Here is a 6,181-nt window from a genome sequence, read left to right on the forward strand (position 1 = left end):
TTTTGAGATAGAGGTTGTGTGTTTCATGATTCTTTTTGTGGAGGAGGGGGGGCGGGTATAATATTAGCCTCAGACATTAACATACAGTATGAGGCTCTGCTAGACAAGTGTTTCACCTCTTGTTAACTTTTCCTTTGACTTGATATTTACACTGTGATATGAATTAATATAAAGGCATTGGCACATGATAAAAATGCATTTTAGTACAAGCAAGTAAAAACGTTTTTTTTTATTTATAAGAGAATACACACTTGTTGACTAATTCTAACAGGAAATTCATTATTAACCATTTTTTCTTCAGTAAAGAGACATGACTTTCATAGGCTTCTTTTTTCAGTGTAAAGGAAAATACAACTATGGAACTGATCATACAAGTGGGTTAATACTGTATTAAATACATTATATTGCAGAGGTGGATATATGTATGTATGTACTACTGTACTTACAACACTCATAATCAAACACTTGTGTAATTTTAAAGGATTTACCAACCAATGTCCAGTATACCGAAGCAAGTCCTTGTGTGCTGCTGGCAAGGATAGTTCCTGCTGAGTGTTGAAGAATCCGTGTACTGTACTCATTATGGGGTGGCAGCAGCGGATGAATCTACATTTTATAAATGAATGGTATTTCTGCTGAGATAGCCACGAGAGGATTCCCATCCTTCTCACCCTGGCTGACACTCTAGGTTCTCCAGCAGCTGCGTCTTAATGACACAGTGTGCGACTCTCTTGAAATTTAAGATTCGTCCAGTGTTCGTCGAAGGCCTCACTCGGCGCGGTGTGCATCCAGTATTGAGATAGTAACGGGAGAGGGCGTGGGTACCTTCCGTGTCTTCACGGGTTGCTGCTCTAACAAGGCGACCAACAGTGTTCCAGGCAGCCATTCTTATATGAGAGAGAGTCCAGATAAACTTAACATAGATGGTGACGGGAGCAAGGTTGTGCTGGGTAACAGGGGAGAGGCACAGATGTACTGTCGCTCATAATAAGATGCCGCCATTCAGTGTGGGCGTAAACATGATTTGACCTTGAGCGTAGGCAGCACCCCCATACTCGTAGACACCCGCGAGAATGACTGTTTCCAGTAGTAAACGGGGCCGAGTCGTGGACCCTGCCTGATCTTTCTGTGAGTTTGGCACTCCAGGGTTCCACACAGCTGCCCCAGCTGTTCCTAGTGTGTCAACAGACCCATCGCAATAGACAATGAGTGGAGGGTTGGAGGTTATGAAAAGTATTACGGCATCGTCTATTTTCTCCAGGCAGATAAGTGTGGACGACAGTATATAACTAGGAAGCGTTCATGGCGGGAGAGGTGGTTGAATGTACTCAGAAGGGAGAGATGACCAGCTGGTGCAGAGGTGGTATTGCAGAATGTCAGAACCTATGTGGGTGGGCCAGTGTCGTGAGGGAGAGGGTGTGACTAAGTAGGAGATAATCAGCATAGCTTATCATGTGACCGATGAGGAATCGCCCGGCAAAAGTATCGCTCAGTTGGCAGAGAGAGTTCATGAGAGCGTTAAAGCTAGTAGGGTCGAGGACACCTCTTGTGGTGTACGTATATAAAGGGGTTTTATCAAACGAAGAATTACCCGGGAAACAACACAGGCCGATGCGAGGGAGTACCGTAGTCTGCAATTTACGTACTGTGTTTGCCGTTCACGTCCATGGGGGTGATGCCCTCGAGGATAACGTCATCATTGGCCTGGAGGGAGATCGACGAAGAGGGAGGTTTAAGCTGCAGTGGTCGTCAGATTATGAGTGATACAATAAGCAGTACTCTTATGACGTAAGCCAGACAGGTTAAGGTCAGCCTTCCAGCTTAGACGGCGGAGAATAATTCGGCCCATCGTCTTGGTGGAGCAGGAGATGAAAGATGTTGGGCGATGTTCTTCGTGTTCGCCTGGGGGGATGGCGGAGGCAATTATGTTCATACACGAGGCAGTTGTTTGTATAAGAGTTGAACAAGCAATATGGCTACCAGGGATGACAAAAAGTGTATTGAATCTTGTGTTTATATTTTCAGCTATTTTATGTGTTGCTCGAGCCATTTTTATGGTCTTATATGTTTTTACTTCTCATGGTGGGCTTTCATACAAAAATTATATATGTGATTTCACGGGTTAAAATGTTGGTTGACCCATATAGTTCTTGTATTGGTAGAAATTTGATGAAATTCTACGGGAATATGGCTATGAGTCTTTCTAGACAAAGTGTGGAATGTCAAAGTAAATCCTCTTTGCTAGAGGTCAGAGTCACAGCTGAAAGTCACGGGTCAGGTCCTCGCCTGGGGTGTAGAGACCTTGTGTAGAACTTTATACAGATATATTGATGACATTTTCACCAGAATGTGTTACAAGTTTGGTGATAATTGTCTTTAATTTTATGTACTTTATGATGGTGAAAATCTTCTTACTGCTGTATATGAATTGCAATCTTGGAGAAATAAACAATTTTATCTGTTTGTCTGTCTACCTTTGTCCATCTGTCTGTTAAGTAACCTTTTAAAATAACCTCAGGAAACTAGATCTTTTCTGAATCCTCCCAACCCCTTCATACATCGTTTAAACTACCAACCTGTTAAGTGTGAGCCATGTCTACTGTATGTTTCGAAGGTCAAATTCACATACACAAGTCATGGATCAATTGTAACTTTATACCCCACAACCTGAGAGACACTGGCCATAATATACATTGTCTGTATCTGTCTGTCTCGCCATCTATCTGTCATTCTATTCATTTTATTGGTTATTTGATTTTTCGAAGACAGAAGCCACATATTTTTCATCCCTTCCTGGGTTCGTGGATGTGTAGCTCCTAATTCACGTGCATAAAATATGTCTGGGGATGTCTTGGGTGTTTGAAGGGTACCTGAGGAAGTGTCTGTGTCGAGGGTGGTTTGGGGTAGTGCCTGAGGAAGTGTCTGTGTCGAGGGGGGGGAGGTGTCTAAGGAAGTGTCTGGTGTTGAGGGTGGTTTGGGGTAGTGTCTAAGGAAGTGTCTGTGTGCGAGGGTGTTTGGAGGGTACCTGAAGTGTCTGTGTCGAGGGGGGGGTGTCTAAGGAAGTGTCTGGTGTCGAGGGTGGTTTGGGGTGGTGAGGAAGTGTCTGTGTCAGGGGGTTGGGGGTGTCTAGGGAAGTGTCTGTGTCGAGGGTGGTTTGGGGTAGTGCCTGAGGAAGTGTCTGTGTCGAGGGGGGGGAGGTGTCTAAGGAAGTGTCTGGTGTTGAGGGTGGTTTGGGGTAGTGTCTAAGGAAGTGTCTGTGTCGAGGGAGGGGGGGGGTTTGTGTCTTGAGGTTACATAATCAACATACATAAAGGTTTGTCAATAATGAGACAGTGATACATTTATTGAATATCTATCTATCTATCTATCTATCTATCTATATAATACCCTTCTACTTGATGTTAAGTTAGGTTGTATTGGATTAAATTGATTACGTTAGGTTAGATTACGTTAGGTTAGATTACGTTAGGTTAGATTACGTTAGGTTAGTTTACGTTAGGTTAGGTTAGGTTAGATTACGTTAGGTTAGGTTAGATTAGGTTAGGTTAGATTACGTTAGGTTAGGTTAGATTAGGTTAGGTTAGGTTAGGTTAGGTTAGATTACGTTTGGTTAGGTTAGATTACGTTAGGTTAGGTTAGATTACGTTAGGTTAGTTTAGATTACGTTAGGTTAGGTTAGATTAGGTTAGGTTAGGTTAGGTTAGTGTTGAGGTGTTTAATCTTAAACCCTAGAGTATGATGATATAAGCCCTTGACTACAGTGACTTAAGTTTTACCAGTTAAGGCTTAAACTGTGGGGAGGGGGGGGGTGAAGTCTGGCAGGTAGAACGCACGCCCGGATGGTCTCTTATTAAACAGCGGTATACGGAGTGGACAATGGCCGCCCACCTGTGCTCTATACCCGCCCACACACATTACACACCTACAATGCATGTCAAAAGAATCGCCCACATACGCCCATAGAAACACTGCCACCTCTACACTCTGTCACACTCATGAATAATAATGGTTACCCCTCGTACAACGAAGATGGCCGGCCCAATGACCACCTAGGCGTGAATTTGTTTAAGGTGTAGAAGCTGTCGCCAACACAACAACCACACCCTGAGTTAACGAGTTGCATGACTCAGTGTAAAGGAATAGTCCGAGAAGACCGGACAACTCGCCAACTGCACTGGCTAACTATTACCCCGGAACACGATCCGCAAATCGAATAACATCCAGGTCCCCCAATTACTGCCGGGTAGACAGAGGCAAATGGCGTAAAAAAAAACTTGCCCATAGTTTCACCCTGCCCGGGGATCGAACCCGGGTCCACTCGCTTGCGAGGCGAGCATGCTGACTATTACACCACAGGTCGCCACGCACTCATACATACATATACTGTATACATCCACCCGCTGTTACTTAAACCAGCGTGGTAGACACAATGTTTTATATAAATCCTTGGGGGGGAACCCCTGCCCTCCTAAAAAAAAAAACTAATATCTCCAGCTGGGTTGACCCGTGTTCAGTGTTCAACGAGGCACGAGTAACGAGGTGACTGACGGCCCGGCGTAAAGTGAACACTCAACTGAACACGAACTGATGCTCCTATATAAGCGGTTCACTGGTTCGTTGGTTCTCTTCCTATTTTATTTTTCTCAGGACGAGTTATTGTTGTTGCTTTTGTTTGTTGTCCCTGTGACGTAGCTCATGTGAGAACAAAAATAGTTGACTGTTTTTGTTTTTTGTTTTTGTTTTTGTTTTTTATACCCGGGATTTGTATAGTTCTTGTTTGGTGGAGCCTGACGGTGTGTACCATACATACATACATACATACATACATACATACATAGAGAGAGGGGGGGCTTGGATTCATCAACAGAGAGAGAGAGAGAGAGAGAGAGAGAGAGAGGCAGGTTTACATCCATTTTTCTCACCCCTAATATATACAGTATACTAAATACCTCCGTAACATGTATGTGGGTCACTCCTCAGGGGACGAGCTGTCAGGGTTCATAACAGCTGAGTTAAGAAATTATGTAAATGACCTCCTATGTACAGTACAGCTGGAGGAGCACTCAAGACCAAAACAATAGCTCACCTGAAGCTTAATCATCCCAGTTTATTTCACCTGGTGTTACCGAGTTAGGTTAGGTTGAATTAGGTTAAGTTAGATTAGTTTTCGGGGTGATTAATCTTCAGTTGATCCCAAAACAAAATACTGTCTAAAGAGTATTGTAGTGTTGTTTCAGTCTATGTTTAGGTGACGTGACCGTAACATCTGCCCCCAGCATGGTGTGACGCTAAACACACCGAGACACTATACAAATATATCAGCGAAGACAATCTGATCGCCTTTATTCTTGCTAAGATTATCCAGACTCGATCTCCTTACAGTGTTTGGTATAGGATCGGGTAACGAATCATGGAATTATTTTGAAATGGGTATTTATTTGATATTTACTTAGCATTTTGTTCGCTATATATGCATCTAGTTTAATACTATTCACGTAATGAGAATTTTTATGTGTTTAATAATAAGGTAAATACTTCATAATAATATACTAATTTGATACTTGTATGTTACTTCCAAATGTCTCCTGGACCGCATTCCACACACACACACACACACACACACACACACACACACACACACATCTCTCTGCTGGGTCATTGTGCTGTACGTGTCTCAGTGTAGCCATGTTGGCATTGAGTGTCTGAACCTCTTGAGTACTGTGATTTAACCCCTGAGTACTTTAACCTCTTGAGTACTGAGGCGTAACCCCTGAGTACAATGAATTAATGCACTAATATGACCTTAACCTCCTGAGTACAATGATTAAGCCCCTTGAGTACATAGACGATGTTTTAACCCTATCACTATTATGGCCTGTTCCCTGGAGTACGATGGTATTGTACTCATGGGGTTGAGTCTCTGTACTCAGTAGATTAACCTAACTCACTGGGCTAATTCATTGTATACTTGGGATGAAGTCGTCGTACTCAAGGGGTTAAGTCGTCGTACTCAAGGGGTTAAGTCGTCGTAATCAAGGGGTTAAGTCGTCGTAATCAAGGGGTTAATTCGTCATAATCAAGGGGTTACGTCGTCGTACTCAAGGGGTTAAGTCGTCGTGATCAAGAGGTTAAGTCGTCGTAATCAAGGGGTTAAGTCGTCGTAATCAAGGGGTTAAGGCGT

General features: G+C 43.2%; 1 non-coding gene across 1 annotated transcript; it reads right to left on the reverse strand.

The window, feature by feature from the left end:
• Window positions 1–4,286: 4,286 nt before the first annotated feature.
• On the reverse strand, window positions 4,287–4,360 carry Trnaa-cgc. Its single transcript has one exon. It is a non-coding gene; the product is annotated as a tRNA-Ala (tRNA).
• Window positions 4,361–6,181: the final 1,821 nt, after the last annotated feature.

This window comes from Homarus americanus, unplaced genomic scaffold (assembly GCF_018991925.1).
Source record: "Homarus americanus isolate GMGI-L3 unplaced genomic scaffold, GMGI_Hamer_2.0 scaffold37032, whole genome shotgun sequence".
In the NCBI taxonomy this organism is placed as follows: Eukaryota; Metazoa; Arthropoda; class Malacostraca; order Decapoda; family Nephropidae; genus Homarus; species Homarus americanus.